Source organism: Anabrus simplex, chromosome 4 (genome assembly GCF_040414725.1).
Source record: "Anabrus simplex isolate iqAnaSimp1 chromosome 4, ASM4041472v1, whole genome shotgun sequence".
NCBI lineage: Eukaryota > Metazoa > Arthropoda > Insecta > Orthoptera > Tettigoniidae > Anabrus > Anabrus simplex.
The window spans coordinates 193,195,540-193,210,702 of NC_090268.1; the positions used below are offsets into that span (position 1 = coordinate 193,195,540).

Genomic DNA, 15,163 nt, shown 5'->3' on the forward strand with positions numbered 1-15,163 from the left:
GATTCATAAGAATGAAGCCCTATCTAGTGGCAAGGATAGGAAATTAATCGGCTGGCGAAGCCTGTCGGACTTCTCTGGGGCATTGATGAATGACTGACAGGTGAAATGAAATGATACTGGAGAGTGTTACTGGAATGAAAGATGACAAGTAAAGCAAGAGTACTCCGAGGAAAACCTGTCCAGCCACCGCTTTGTCCAGCACAACCCCCACAAGGAGAAACCGATATTTGAACCACGGAACCCAGCTGGCAGAGGCCGTCGCGTTGCCACCTGAGCCACGCAGGTTCACAATCGACTTCTCCTTCTGATCAAATTTCGCCAAATCTTTGTCCTCTCACCACATTCGATTCAATAACTCCTAATTTGTGATCTGATCTACTCATATCACGTTCAGGACTTTTCTGTGCGAGGATGACTAGCTCAGACGGTAAAACAACTGGTTTTCGAAACTCAAATAGCGCGTTTGATCTCGGCACAGTCCTGTGATATTTGATGATTCTCAAATACAGCAGCATCGTGCTGGCAGATTAACCGGCACTTACATGGGGCTCTGAAGCTCCTTAGTGGAAGGGAGTTGGAACTATTAGTACGAGAACTGCATTTATGTATTTTGAACACAGGTGAACCAACTTATTTCAGTGTACGTTACAGCACATACTCTCTAATAGACGTTAGTCTATGCAGCCGAAAGCTGGTTCCCCTGCTTCGGTGGAAATCAGACGATGATCTCTGTGACAGTGACCAGTTTCAAATTTATCTTACATTCTTGAAGCAGAAACTCATCGAGGCTCTTCCTCGATGGATTCATAAACGTGCTGATTGGCCAAAGTTCACATCACAGCTGTCCTTAACGACGTGACCAGGCGAAACATAGACGACGATATAACTTACATAACACAAGATATTCTTGCTGCTGCTAAGGAGTCCGTTCCATCGTTTCCAGGGGCTCCTCGCCGAAAACTCGTTCCTTGGGAGAACGAAGAAATTGCAGCAACTGTAAAAGAACGACGTTGCGCTCATAAGCGCCATCGTAGGCAGCCTAAAGTGGCCACCTAGTAACATTAAAAGAACTCCGCTCTAAGGTGCGAGTTCTTATTCGACAGAGTAAGAAAGCCTTGTGGGAGAGATATGTGTAGTCTGTGACGTCAAATACACAGTCATCTCAAGTGCGGACTAAACTTCGACATATTTCGGGTAACCAAGGATCATCTTCAGTATCGGGAATTCCCACTGCAGGCAGTAATGCCACTGAACCATTCTCGACTGCTAATCATCTGGCAAGTCATTTCGCGGATGTGTCTGGCTGCGGGAATTACCATCATGATTTACTCGCTCTAAAGTGGGAGACAGAACGTCATCACCTCAGTTTTGCCATTGAAGATTCAGAGGACAATAACGTGCCCTGTACGGAGTGGGAACTTCGCAGCGCCTTGGCGCTTTGCAAGGACAAGTCTCCCGGACCAGACAATGTCCATAACCAGATATTGAAACATCTTAGTGAGGATAGTCTGTTATATCTCCTTCGTGTGTTCACCCGAATCTGGATAGAGGGTAAGTTTTCGTCACAGTGGCAAGTGGGCATAGTCATTCCTATTCTTAAGCCTGACAAAAATCCTAAGTATGCAGGAAGTTACGGGTCTATTTGTCTTACTAACTGTTTGTGTAAGTTATTTGAGAGGATGGTGAATCGCAGACTTGAGTGGGGTCTGGAGTAAAAAATAATTTTAAACGTGTACCCATGTGGTTTTCGAGCCGCTTGCTCGACCAATGACCACTTGGTGCGCCTCAACAGTTCTATCCAGGATGCATATCTCCGAAAACAGTGTTTGGTGGCTGTTCTTTTTTTTTTTTTTTTTGACTTAGGAAAGGCCTATGACACTACATGACGATATGGTATCCTTTCAGTCCTGCATCAGTGGGGATTCCGAGGTAACTTGCCGGTATTTATTGCGAATTCTTTGTCCCTCCGTGTATTCCGGGTCCGAGTAGTGAGGGCATACTCGCACTACCAAGTTCAGAAAAATGGGGTCCCACAGGGACCGGTTCTCACTCTGTTCGCGATTGCCATAAACGGTATTGTCGCTGCTGCTGGTCCAGCAGTAATATCGTCCCAATATCTGGATATTTTGCTCTGCATTATAGCTCGAAAAGTTACAGCAGGCTATTAGGAGAATGGAACAGTGGACTTAGAACATGGATTTCGGTTTCCAAGCGCAAAGACCTCCGTTGTACACTTTTGCAGGAAGCGCATTCTTCACTCCCATCCTCAGATTTTCTTAGGGAATCTCGCTCTTCCTGCAGTTGACACCGATTTCTTGGGCTCCTTTTTGCTAGCAAATCATCGTAGGAGCCACACGTGCGGCAATTAAAAGTGAAATCCACTAATAAGCTGAATATTTTGAAGTTTGTTAGCGGCGCTACCTGGGGGTTAGACCGCACTGTGCTCCTACGATTTTAGAGGGCACATATTTTTTCCAGGCTAGACTATGGCAGTGCAGCATGTAGATCAGCAAGGCAAAGCGTCCTAGGGGAACTGACTAGCATCCAACACAGCGGGGTTAGGTTGGCAACGGGAAGTTTTCGAACAAGTCCCATTGCTAGCCTGCTTTCTGAATCTGGTGTGCCGCCTGTGGCGCCAGCAAATGCTTCTGCTTATGCTACAAATTTGCGACAGATGCCACTTCGCCCAAAGTATCCCTGCGTATTCCATAAACGAAATCGTCGGCTATACGCTGTTTACCCTCGAGCAACATAGCCAGTTGGAATACGCCTGGATAGCATTCACAGACTGTCTGATGTACCTTCAGCTCCTTGTCCTGTTAGACGACCAAGTAAGGTTTGTCCGTGGATAATACGACGACCTGAAATAATTCTACATTTGCACACTGGCCCTAAGGAGAACACGGACCCGTTCATTTATTGGAGACCCTTGCTTTCTGCTGTTGGCCGATATCCTGATTCAGTGTTCGTTTACTCAGATGGTTCGAGAGCAGAAGCGTGTGTAGGCGTTGTCGACAATAACTGGTTTCCTTTTTCTCCCCCGGAAGCCTGTGGTGTGTACACAGCAGTTCTCCATGCTATCTGTGAAGCTATGTTGTACACGCTGTGTAATGAGCGCCGGCATTTGTGCTATGTACCGACTCCTTGAGCTCACTTCAATCTATTGATACATGTTTTCCTGGGCACCCTCTGGTGCTGTGGATCCAGGACCAGCTGTTTGCCGGGTGTTCGGATGCCGGCACCAGAATCACTTTTATGTTGTTCCCAAGCCACATGTTTGTAGAGGGAAACGAGTTAGCTGATAAGGCTGTCAGGGAGGCTGTTACATTGCCCCCGTTGTCTTACAAGGTTCCAGCCTATGATATTTGCTCTCAGCGGTGACATTTTATGATGTCCCATTGGGAGAAGGAGTGGCAGGCCAAATAAGCTGAGAGCGTTAAAAGGAACAAGAAGGTATGGGGGATATCCCTTCGGGCTTCACTGAGGGAAGCGGTGGAATTATGTCGTCTTCGGATTGGCCACGGTATAGTAACGCATTCCTATTGGCTGAAAGGAGAATACTCTCCAGTGTGTACTTGCAGCGATCATCTTACTGTGGTACACATCCTCACGGAGTGCGTGGACCTGGTCATCTGCGCCGTAGTCTAAAACTCACGAGTACCATCTCCCTCATCCTGCGAGATGACGAGCAGTCAGCAGACCTCGTCATCCGTTTTATGAGGAATAGTGATTTGTTTATCGTATATTAACTTGGGATTTCCTTTTCTTTCTTTCTTTCTTAATCTGTTTACCCACCAAGGTTGGTTTTTCCCTCGGACTCAGTGAGGGATCCCACCTCTACGGCCTCAAGGGCAGTGTCCTGGAGCGTTAGACATTGGGTCGGAGGATACAACTGGGGAGTATGACCAGTACCTCGCCCAGGCGGCCTCACCTGCTATGCTGAACAGGGGCCTTGGTGGGGAATGGAAAGATTAGAAGGGATAGACAAAGAAGAGGGGAGGAGGCGGCCGTGGCCTTAAGTTAGGTACCACCCGGCATTTGCCTGGAGGAGAAGTGGGAAACCACGGAAAACTACTTCTAGGATGGCTGAGGTGGGAATCGAACTCACCTCTACTCAGTTGACCTCCCGTGGATGAGTGGACCCCGTTCCAACCCTCGTACCACTTTTCAAATTTCGTGGCAGAGCCGGGAATCGAACCCGGGCCTCCGGGGGTGGCAGCTAATCACACTAACCACTACACCACAGAGGCGGACTTGGTATTTCCTATTAGTCTTTATATTATTCTTTAGTACATTTTATTTTGTCCGCCTCTGTGGTGTAGTGGTTAGCGTGATTAGCTGCCACCCCCGGAGGCCCGGGTTCGATTCCCGGCTCTGCCACGAAATTTGAAAAGTGGAACGAGGGCTGGAACGGGGTCCACTCAGCCTCGGGAGGTCAACTGAGTAGAGGTGGGTTCGATTCCCACCTCAGCCATCCTGGAAGTGGTTTTCCGTGGTTTCCCACTTCTCCTCCAGGCGAATGCCGGGATGGTACCTAACTTAAGGCCACGGCCGCTTCCTTCCCTCTTCCTTGCCTATCCCTTCAAATCTTCCCATCCCTCCACAAGGCCCCTGTTCAGCATAGCAGGTGAGGCCGCCTGGGCGAGGTACTGGTCATACTCCCCAGTTGTATCCCCCGACCAAGAGTCTGAAGCTCCAGGACACTGCCCTTGGGGCGGTAGAGGTGGGATCCCTCGCTAAGTCCGAGGGAAAACCGAACCTGGAGGGTAAACAGATGATGATGATGATGATGATGACATTTTATTTTATTGACTCTGTTTTAGTTTGTGTTTGTATATTTTCGTGTGTTTTTAAAATAATATTAATTTACATTATGTATATATATAGAGCATTCGTCCACCTTGTACCATTAGGGGCCGATAACCTACATGTTAGGCCCTTTAATCAAGAAGCATAATCATCATCATCATCATCATTGTCATCATCATCATTACCGGCATGTATAAGAAAACCTGCGGGAGAAATTTCTGTCATCTCCGTGTTTCCAAAAGCCGTGAAAATAGTCATTGCGACGTAATGCACTATTATTATTCAATGCATTTACCGTTCAGTGTGATTATCTGATATACCCGAATCAATTGCTTGGGAAGCAACTATGGTAGTCATTATAGCACCAAGGCGTTGTTGATAACCTGTAAAGTATATCAGGTAAAAATCATTTTGCCTGGCGAGTTGGCCGTGCGGTCAGGGGCACGCGGCTGTGTGCTTGCATCCGGGAGATAGTGTGTTCGAATCCCACTGTCGGCAGCCTTGAAGATGGTTTTCAGTGGTTTCCCATTTTCACACCAGGCAAATGTTGGGGCTGTACCTTAATTAAGGCCACGGCCGCTTCCTTCCAACTCCTAGACCTTTCCTATCCCATCGTCACTATAAGACCTATCTGTGTCAGTGTGACGTAAAGCAAGGACCAAAAATTCGAAAATTTCTGCGTCTGCTGGGAACCGAACCCGGATAGATTGCTTCCGAAGCAAGTACGCTGGCCATTACACCATCACTGATCAGCACCGAGGTTGCAAAATATATTAGGATAAGAAAACTTCAAGACAAATAATTCGACCAAATTCTGCGCCGGCTCGATTCGAACCCGAATCAAATGTTGGGAAAGCATATTTCCTAGCCATTACACCACCAAAACGTCGTCAATAACGCGTAAAAAATATTATGTTATGAATGCGTTCGGACAAAGCATTCTGAAGAATTCGAAAAATTGTGCGTCGGCCGGGAATCGAACCCGGATCAATTGCTTGGGAAGCAACTATGCTGGCCGTTACACCACCGACGCGCTGATCGTCGAGTGTAAAATGTGTCAGGTTAAGAACGCTTTAGGATAAACAATTCGGAAAAATTCTGAATCGGTCGGGATTTTAACCCGATTCAATTGCTCAACAAACAACTCTAGCTATTACAGCAGCAACGCGTTGTTGATGACGTGTAAAGTGTGTAAGGTTAAGAACCCGTTAGAGCAAATATTTCCAAGAAACTCCGCGTCGGCCGATAATCGAACCAGGATAAATTTCTTGTGATGCAGCTACGCTACCCACTACACCGGCGGCACGATGTTGGCAATCTGCAAAGTATATTGGGTTAAGAGCAAATTAGGACAAAGAATTCGAAAACTTCTGTGTTGGCCGCGAATCGAACCGGATCAACTGCTTGGCAAGCAACAGTGCTAGCCGTTGCACCGCCGTCGCGTTGTTCGTTACGTGTAAAATGTGTCAGATTAAGAACACGTTAGGAAAAATAATTCGGAAAAAAATGTGAACGGGTCGGGATTCCAACCCGATTCAATTGTTCGGCAAACAACTAAGCTAGCTATTACAGCAGTGACGCGTTTTTAGCTAAGTGTAAAGTGTAGGGCGTGTAAGGTTAAGAACCAGTTTGAACAAATAATTTGAACAAACTCTGCGTCGACCGATAGTCGAACCCGGATCAATTTGTTAGGAAGCAGCTATGCTAGACATAATACCACCGACGCGATGCTGGCAATTCATAAAGTATATCAGGTTAAGCGCATGTTAGAACAAAGAATTTGAAAGTGTCTGCGTCGCTCGAGAATCGAACCAGAATCAATTCCTTGGTAAGCAGTTATGCTAGCCATTACACCAGCGACGAATCGCTGATAGTTTCTAAAGTGTGTCAGGTTAAGAGCACGTTAGGACGAAGAATTCGAAGAATTTACAACGGCCAGAAATCGAAGCCGGATCAATTGCTTGGAAAGTAACAATGTTAGCCATTTCACCACTGACGCGTAGCTTATTATCTGAAATATGTATTAGGTTAAGAGCGCATTAGGACAAACAATTCTAAAAACCTGCGTTCGCCGGGAATGAAACCGGCACCAAGTCCTTACCAAGCAGCTATGCTAGTCATTACACCACCGTCGCGTTATTGATGAAGCGTAAATTATATCAAGTTATGAACATGCAGGGAAAAGTAATTCGAAAACCTCTGCGTTGGCCGGGAATCCAACCCGGAGCGATTGCTTGAGAAGCAATTGTGCTAGCCATTTCACCACCATCGACTTCTGCGGGGCGTGTAAAATATATTAGGTTAAGAACTGGCTTAGACAAAGAATTCGGTCGGGAATCGAACCCGAAGCAATTGCTTGGGAACCGACGCATTGTTGGAACTGTTTAATGTATATTGTGTTCAGAATGTTTTGGAACTAAGAATTCGAAAAAAATGCATCGGCCGGGAATCGAACCCGGATCAATTGCTTGGGAAGGAATTATGCTAGCCATTACACCACCGACGCGTTGGCGGGGAGAGGTAAAATGTACCTGGTTTAGAACGCGCTGGGACAAATCATCATCTTTTTTCCCCTCCCATTTATTTAGAGTCTACATTCTTGTAGTGTTTCCTCTACTGTACTTAATCGATCCATAGCGTCCCGAGGGGCTGAGTTTGTTGAGTCGCATGTCATCTCACACCCGCTACAGTCAGTGTGCCAGGGTCCCCTACCTCGAGAGTGACCCCCCACGTTCAGTTGAAGGACAGTCTTTGCAATTGAGGTTTTACTGCTATGGAGTAGGCTACCTGTCCATACTATCGCAGGGGTCATTTCGCATCTTCCCTATTATTGGGACAACCTTGAATTTCTTCCGCACAGCATAGTTACTGATAAGGTCTAGTTGAGCCAAGCCATTGGACCACCGCAGAATCTTCATTTCCTCTTTTCTCACCTTACTCTGCTTAACTTCCAGGGTTGGTTTTTCCCTCGGACTCAGCGAGGGATCCCACCTCTACCGCCTCAAGGGCAGTGTCCTGGAGCGTGAGAAATTGGGTCGGTGGATACAACTGGGGGGAATGACCACTACCTCGCCCAGGCGGCCTCACCTGCTATGCTAAACAGGGGCCGTGGTGGAGGATGGGATGATTGGAAGGGATAGACAAGGAAGAGGGAAGGAAGCGGCCGTCCGTGGCCTTAAGTTAGGTACCATCCCGGCATTTGCTTAGAGGAGAAGTGGGAAACCACGGAAAACGACTTCCAGGATGGCTGAGGTGGGAATCGAACCCACCTCTACTCAGTTGATCTCACGAGGCTGAGTGGACCCCGTTCCAGTCCTCGCACCACTTTTCAAATTTCGTGGGAGAGCCGGGCATCAAACCCGGGCCTCTGGGGGTGGCAGCTAATCACACTAACCACTACACCACAGAGGTGGACATCGTCATTTAACTTCCATGAAATCCCTCTTCATACTTCGATGTTCAGCTCCATAAAGGGCTACCAGTCTGATCACTGTGCGGTAGACTTTAGGTTTTAGATGTAATGGAATTGTCTTATCGCAATGTACTCGAGTGATTTGGCGCCATTTCACACATGCGGCACTGACTCGTGTTAAGTGTTGCCACCCCCGAATGCAATTCTGCAACGGCCGGGAATGGAACCGGATCAGTTGCTTGGTAAGCAGCAGTGCTAGCCGTTACACCACCGACGCGTTGATCGTTTTGTGTAAAATGTATCAGATTAAGAACACGTTAGGAAAAAGAATTCGGAAAATATCTGAATGGGTCGGGACGCTTTGTAAGCGAAGTGGATAGTGTAGGGCGTATAAGGTAATGAACCCGTTAGGACAAATAATTCGAACAAACACTGCGTCGGCCGAAAATCGAACCCGGATAGATTTCTTGGCAAGCAGCTATGCTAACCATAACACCACCGACGCGATGTTGGCAATTCGTAAAGCATATCGGGTTAAGCGCATGTTAGAACAAAGAATTTGGAAATGTCCGCGTCCGCCGAGAATCGAACCCGAACAATTGCTTGGTAAGCAATTATGCTAGCTATTACACCACTGACGAATCGCAGATAGTCTGCAAAGTATGTCAGGTTAAAAGCACGTTAGAATGAAGAATTCGTAGAAATTTGCATCGGCCGGGAATCGAAGCCGGATCAATTGCTTGGAAAGTAACAAAGTTTGCCATTTCACCACCGACGCGTTGCGTATTAACTGAAATATGTATTAGGTTAAAAGCGCATTAGGGCAAATAATTCTAAAAACCTGCATTCGCCGGGAATGTAACCGGGGCCAATTGCTTACCAAGCAACACTCTAGTCATTACACCACTGTTTCGTTGTTGATGAAATGTTAATTATATCAAGTTACGAACGTGTCCGCCTCTGTGGTGTAGTAGTAAGTGTTATTAGCTGCCACCCCCGGAAGCCCGGGTTCGATTCCCGGCTCTGCCACGAAATTTGAAAAAGTGGTACGAGGGCTGGAACGAGGTCCACTCATCCTCGGGAGGCCATATGAGTAGAGGTGGGTTCGATTCCCACCTCAGCCATTCTGGAAGTGGTTTTCCTTGGTATCCCATTTCTCCTCCAGGCAAATACCGCGATGGTACCTAACTTAAGGGCACGGCCGCTCCGCTTCCTTCCCTCTTCCTTGTCTATCCCCCTTCCTATCACCCCATTTCCTTACAAGGCCCCTGTTCAGAATAGCAGGTGAGGCCGCCTGGGCGAGGTAGTGGTCATCCTCCCCAGTTGTATCTGCCGACCAAAAGTCTGAAGCTCCAGGACACTGCCCTTGAGGCGGGAGAGATGGGATCCCTCGCTGAGTCCGAGGGAAAAGCCAACCCTGAAGGGTATGCAGATAAGCAAGTAAGTAAGTTACGAACGTGCTGGAAAAAATCATTCGAAATTTCCGTGTTGGCCGGGAATCCAACCCGGAGCGATTGCTTCAGAAGCAATTTTGCTAGCCATTACACCACCAACGACTTCTGCGAGGCTTGTAAAATATATTAGGTTAAGAACTCACTTAGACAAAGAATTCGAAAAATTGTATACTTCAGCCGAGAATCGAACCCGAATCAATTGCTTGGGAAACGGTTATGTTAGCCAGTAAATAAACGATGTATTGTTGAAAATGTTTGATGTATTTCGTGTTCAGAATGTTATGGAACTAAGAATTCAGAAAAGTGCGTCGGCCGGGAATCGAACCCGGATCAATTGCTTGGGAAGCAATTATGCTAGCCATTATACCACCGACGCGTCGCTAGAGATCGGTAAAATGTACCTGGTTTAGAACGTGCTGGGACAAATCGTCATCTTTCTCTTCCTCCCATTTATTTGGAGTCTACTTTTTTGTAGTGTTTCCTACACTTCAATCGATCCACAGCGTCCCGAGGGGCTGAGTTTGTTGAGCCACATGTCTTCTCACACCCGGTACAGTCAGTGTGCCAGGATCGCCGACCTCGAGAGTGACCCTCCACGTTCAGTTGAAGGGCAGTCTTTGGAACGGAGGTGTCACTGCTACTATCGCAGGCGTCATTCGCGCATTTTCCCTATTATTGGAGCAACCTTGAATTTCTTCCGCACAACATCGTTACTGATAAGGTCTAGTTGAGTCAAGCCATTGGACCGCCACAGAATCTTCATTTCCATTCCATGAAGTGCCCCTTCATGCTTCCATGTTCAGCTCCATAAAGTGCTACCGGTCTGATCACTGTGCGGTAGACTTTAGGTTTTAGATGTAATGGAATTGTCTTATCGCAATGTACTCGAGTGATTTGGTGCCATTTCACACATGCGGCACTGACTCGTGTGATTAGTTTCCACGCCCGAAGGCTCGAGTTCGATTCCCGGCTATGCCACAAAATTTGAAAAGTTGTACGAAGGCTGGAACGGGGTCCACTCAGCCTCGGGAGGTCAAATGAGAAGATATGAGTTCGATTACCACCTCAGCCGTCCTCGAAATGGTTTTCCGTGCTTCCCCACTTCTCCAGACAAATGTCGGAATTATACCTAACTTAAGGCCACAGCGTCCGTCTCCATGGTTAAATGGTTAGCGTGCTGGCCTTTGCCCACAGGGGCCCCGGTTTCGATTCCCGGCAACGTCGGGAATTTTAACCATTATTGATCCATTTCGCTAGCGCGGGGGCTGGGTGTATGTGTCGTCTTAATCAACATTTCATCCTCATCACGCCGCGCAAGTCGCCTACGGGAGTCAAATCAAAGGACCTGCACCTGTCGAGCCGAACATGTCCTCGGACACTCCCGGCACCAAAAGCCATACGCCATTTCAATATGGCCACAGCCGCGCCATTCCATCTTCCTTGACTACCTCTTCCGAACTTCCCATTCCCCCACCCCCTGCCCCCGACAAGGCCTCTTCAGCACAGCAGGCGAGGCCGTCTGGGCGAGGTATTGGTCCCCCTTCTCCCCATTTGTACCCCCCGACCCAAAGTCTCACGCTCCAGGACACTGCTCTTGAGCGGTAGAGGTGGGATCCCTCGCTGAGTCCGAGGGAAAAACCAAACCTGGAAAGTAAAGTGATTAAGAAAGTAAAAATAGAAAGAATAAGTTCACGGTATTAATTCATACTGTGAAAAATCCTCGGATCACTCATCAATACATTTCGCGTTTTGTTCGTTTGTTTAGAATGGGTAAATATGACAACTCGGATGCTGCGCAGCCTCAATATTTCATTTTTTCTGCTGTTGCACCACCTTTTCCTCCGCAATCAAGTGAAAGTCAAAATTCGAAACACACTTCCCCTGGTGCTATCGTGATGATTTTGTAATGCTATTTGTTCGGGGCGTCGATCTATAGAGATCTTTTGCCCCTACTTGCACCATGTGGTATGAACCTGCGTGTAATTGGAATGTAGGAGGTGTACAGCGTGGAATGTGAGGAAAGGAATGTTAAGGACGACACAAACAACCATTCCCAAAGTCAGGGCTATTAATCATTTACAATTAAAAACCCCTGACTCAGCCGGTAATCGAACCCGGGGCTGCCGGGTGACAGGCGGACGCGTTGCCCCGTACACCGCGGGGTGGGGCATCGTGATGATTTAATGCAGGGAATTTGAATCTTTCGTGAAAACCGTTATCCTCCCCTAGTTCCTCCTATCTACTAAATAATATATCTTCACGATCTACCGGTAGCTCGCTGTCGACCCATTGCCCACCTCTTACATAGAACGTGTTTATGTGGTAATACATCTGCACTTGTATTTTATCCCTCGAAGAAATTAAATCTCTGACACACCTGGAGTCGAGTATTAACATTAGCTTATAGTTTATATGTATTATTTAATCCATTTACCTTCCAGGGTTGGTTTCTTCCCCGGACTCAGCGAACGATCCTACTTCTACCACCCCAATGGCAGTGTCCTGGAGAGTGAGACATTAGGTCGGTGATAGATCCGGTTAACAGGCTCCGCCAGCCGCGCCTGCTATGCTGAGCCGGGGCCTTGTGGGGCGGGGGGGGGGGGGAGATTGGAAGTGATAGACAAGGAAGGGGGAAGGAAGCGGCCGTGGTCTTAAGTTAGGTAACATCCCGTCATTTGCCTGGAGGAGAAGTGGAAAACAGCGGAAAACCTCTTCACGGGTGGCTAAGGTGGGGATCAAACCCCCGAGGCTAAGTGACCAACGTTCCAGTATTCGTACCACTTTTCAAATTTCGTGACATGCGGGATTCAAACCCGGACTTCCGGGGCTGGCAGCATATCACACTAACCAGTATACCACAGAGGCGGACCTTACAAACTAAGGAGCATATGGATATCAAAAACAGAAAATACTAACTATATTTAAAAAACACTCGATAAGCCTTATGTACTGTGAACGTTAGATGTCAAGACAAGTTACAAATGAGAAGCGGGTAGCGGATATTAGTTAAGGAATGGAACTTTGCAATTTATTAATCACAGAGCGCTCAGGAAAGAAAGCTTGCTCGTTTCTTGGTAGTTTTTTGACACGCTTTTGTATTTCTATTATTTCTAAAAAAATTTGATATAAAGCCCTTGGTTTCAGTGTGAAGAATTTTGAGATGCTGATCTGTTTTGTTTGTAATGAGGTGTTTGGCGAATTGCGACTCTGTGGGCTTATGTAATTTCCATTATTTAAATGTTCTTTAGTCCTGATTTTTTAAGTTTCGTCCTGTCTGACCACCGTAAACAGAGTTTCGGTCACTGTACTCTAATTTATATTCGCAACTTTTTTTTTCTGATGGTATCCTCTGTTTATGATAATTTTGAGAGCTAAGAACTACATTTAAACGCTACAGAATAACACTGTCGTTATAGCAGAGTTTCTAGTTTTTCAGAGACTAGACCGTATTATGGTAGAACAGTCCACCTTTTCTCTTCTTAATACAGAGATGGGCCGCCTCTCTGGTGTAGTGGTTAGTGTGATTAGTTGCCACCCCCGGAGCCCGGGTTCGATTCCCGGCTCTGCCACGGAATTTGAAAAGTGGTACGAAGGCTGGGACGGAGTCCACTCAGCCTCGTGAGGGCAACTGAGTAGAGGTGGGTTCGATTCCCACCTCAGCCGTCCTGGAAGTGGTTTTCCGTGCTTTCCCACTTCTCCTCCAGGCAATTGGCAGGATAGTATCTAATTTAAAGCCACGGCCGCTTCCTTCCCTCTTCATTGTCTATCCCTTCCAATCTTCCAATCCCCAACCCAGACCCCTGTTCAGCATAGAAGGTGAGGCAGCCTTGGCGAGGTACTGGTCATCCTCCCCAGTTGTATCATGCGAGCCAATGTCTCACACTCCGGGACATTGCCCTTGAGGCGGTAGAAGTGGGATCCCTCGCCGAGTCCGAGGGAAACCCAACCCTGGAGGGTAAGCAGGTTAAGAAAGAAGAAGAATACAGTGATGAGCACACCGAAATCATATTTAATTTCTTCCCTTTTCGTGTTACTGATATGTCAATGAAGTCCGTCTTACAGCCGTTATGCACAGCAATTTCTTTAATAATATGAAGTTATCGAAATCTAACTGATAAATCATGCAATGGAAAGTACTCAACGTATTTCTTTTTCTTCTTCTTCTTTCGTTACAGCAGGATCACGGGGAGCTGCGTCTTGGATTGGGTTTCCTTCTTCTCCCTCTTACTCTCCCGTTATTCAGCAGATATTTTCAGTATCCTCTTCCCTAGGTCTGCCCCATTGGTATTTCTCTATCGTACTCCTGTACCTTTCTCTATCATTGCACGCTGGAATATTGGTTGGCGTATATTTATTTCTCCATTTCTCTGTTCATTCCACCTTGATCTCTATCTTAGTCCAGTCCTTCCGGAGTTCGACAACCCACCTACTTTCCATCTTTCCTTTCGTCGTACCCGTTGTCTCTCATACTGTTCTAGTCATCTTCTTCATGTCCATCCTGATTACATGTCCAGCAACTCTTGCTCTTTGAGTCCCTTGATCGCCGATTGCATCTTTCCCCTCCTCTTTTTGGTCCCAACATATTTTTCAGAATTTTTCTTTCTTCATTTCCTCTGCCCCATGCCATCCTAGTGTCATCGTCTCGGCCGCGTACAGTAATGTGTTCTTCAATGTTGCCTTATAGTGCAAGAACTTTGCGTCTGCTCATATATTTCTTTAATTGTACACTTCTGTGGTCGCAAGGCAGGTAGTGCTCATCTTTTTCAACCTCCTTTTTATCCCATTGCTGCTCGTGATCCTTCCTGTTACATATTCACCACAGTACATAAACTTTTCTTACATAACGTACCTAATTATGAGGATGACTTCGAGTAAATTTGAAACTCGAGTACAGGTAATGGTATAATTCGTGGAAAAAACTACATCTGAAACCCATCATTATGAGAAAATTTCACATGATCTCTGTACCGGGCGGTACACCTCCACGCCGCCTATTTAAAATTTGCGCCAATTGAAACTCCTCTGCTGGAGGAAGTCTGAACTTTATCTACGGAATTAATTTTCAAGTTTCTCAGAAGATGTCACTACTGGGAAAGTTTGTAGTTTCTGAACTGGGTCGTTTTCGACGCATTTTTGTTTCCCTATTGTAAGAAGTGTGAACTTTCTCTTCTAGAGGACACTACTGAAGATCAACAATAGTGCACCCTATTGCGAAGTGAAAGAACTGTTTTTTGGAGAAAATTTTGATTTCAAAAGTTTTTTCTTGTTAAATTTCTTTCTGTTATTGTTTAAGTTGGCTGTATACCCCTTTCTTTCCCCTTGTTTTGTATTTAGCCAATCCCGAATTTTTAAAATTACTTCCTAACCAATCAGGTGTATCTTCCCCAAAGGGGATATGTTGCTGTACCCTAGCCAATAAAGTGATTGTGGGCGGGTGTTTTCTTACCTGAAACGCCTCGAACTTTCCGCGAGAGTATATAAATTGCTG

General features: G+C 46.5%; 3 non-coding genes across 3 annotated transcripts; all 3 read right to left on the bottom strand.

Annotated features, from left to right (window-relative positions):
* Positions 1-5,770: 5,770 nt before the first annotated feature.
* On the bottom strand, positions 5,771-5,842 carry TRNAG-CCC (transfer RNA glycine (anticodon CCC)). Its single transcript has one exon. It is a non-coding gene; the product is annotated as a tRNA-Gly (tRNA).
* Positions 5,843-7,243: 1,401 nt separating this feature from the next.
* Positions 7,244-7,315, bottom strand: TRNAG-CCC (transfer RNA glycine (anticodon CCC)). Its single transcript has one exon. It is a non-coding gene; the product is annotated as a tRNA-Gly (tRNA).
* A 2,664-nt stretch (positions 7,316-9,979) lies between these two features.
* On the bottom strand, positions 9,980-10,051 carry TRNAG-CCC (transfer RNA glycine (anticodon CCC)). The gene has a single exon. It is a non-coding gene; the product is annotated as a tRNA-Gly (tRNA).
* Between the last annotated feature and the right edge of the window lie 5,112 nt (positions 10,052-15,163).